The sequence below is a fragment of the Pteropus vampyrus genome, unplaced genomic scaffold (assembly GCF_000151845.1).
Source record: "Pteropus vampyrus isolate Shadow unplaced genomic scaffold, Pvam_2.0 Scaffold214, whole genome shotgun sequence".
Taxonomy (NCBI): Eukaryota; Metazoa; Chordata; class Mammalia; order Chiroptera; family Pteropodidae; genus Pteropus; species Pteropus vampyrus.
The window spans coordinates 699,422-700,889 of record NW_011888995.1 but is presented as its reverse complement, the minus strand read 5'-3'; positions in this window follow the sequence as shown (position 1 = coordinate 700,889).

Sequence of the window (1,468 nt, the reverse complement as noted above, 5' to 3'; positions counted from 1 at the left end):
GGTCAGCAGCGCAGTGAACGTTCTTGCCCACTCATCTTGAAGCATTTGGGGCAGTTTGTCTGCAGAATAGAATCCAGGAACGGGACTATCCGGCCAGACAGTACGAGCATATCTAACGTTAAGAGAAATGCCATCCAGAAGGGCTGCAGAATGTGGGTGCCCGTCCTCCCACACACGGTGGGGACTCAGAGGAGGGCTGTAGGCCCCAGGGCACCAGGAGCATGAAAAGGGGTGTCCACAAGGGTTAGGGCACCCCCAGGAGGCTTCCTGGAGGAGGTGGATTATGGGACAGTGAGCAGGATTCACAGGGTCTGGAGGAGTAGAGAGGGGTCGTTCAGATAAGAATCCATCCAGACAAAGGGACCCTGAGATCACGGGCTGCTCCCCACAAACTGCATGAAGCACATGCCTTGTGGGGAGAGGATTTGGTGGTCAGAGCTGAAAACGGGGTGTCAAGGGCACCCTCATGGGGTGGGGAAGAGGCGCTGCATGAGGAGCACCATTCCGGACATCGCGAGACCAGGCGCGGCCTCGTTCTCCAGGCGCCCGCGGAGGGCACGGTGCCCCCAGCCCCCACCCACAGCAGACAGGCCCTCACGCCCCCGGCCTCGCCTGGGAGAGGGGAGAGGAGCAGAAAGCGAGAGAGGGGACAGGTGGGAAGGAGGGTGGGGGGAGGGAGAGGAACAAAGGGGGACAGGGAAAGGCTCTGGCCTTCGCACGATCCCCAGCACGGCAGCGCAGAACTCCGCAGCCATCTGCACGAAGCAGCCCAAACTGCAAACGGCCCGAAAGGGCATTCGCAACGGAGTAGATGCACTGCGGCCCATCCGCGAGCGGACTACTACGCAGCCCCGAAAAAGATCCCATTTAAGGCGGGGGGGGCTCAGGCCAATCCTGGGGGCCGGCGAGATCCCGGCTACCTCTGCTCCTTCCCATCCTAAGCTGCCCCCTCGCCCTCCCCTTCTACTACCTTGACCTTGGTGGAAATAATGTCCTGGTCGTCATTACGTCCTAAGCTCCCCTCCCTAGACCGCAGGCTTTCCTTCTCTCCCGAGAGGGGGCGGCGCGGGCGGACTCCCGCAGGCGCGGCCGGGTGAGCGTCTGGAGGGCCTCGCTCCTCTGTGGTCTCTCGTTGAGTTGTGCAGTTGTGTTTGCTGCGTGTTCTTCTCTGTTACGTCCTGTTCCACAACGAAGTCCTCTGGATTTAAAAAAAATCTGAAAACCACCGGTTTAGTCCCACTTATTATACTATTTCTACAGTATATGCAATATATAGTAGGCATATTTATATAGTGGATATACATATACAGCGAGAGAGAGAGAGAGAGAGAGACAGAGACAGGCATCTACAAATACTGATAAACGCCTACGTGTGTAGGATATCTCTGTTTATGGAGTGGACACTGTCTATAATAACGGAAAGAAGCAGCTAAATGGAGAAGCCCCCGCACGCATGGGACACGGAGGA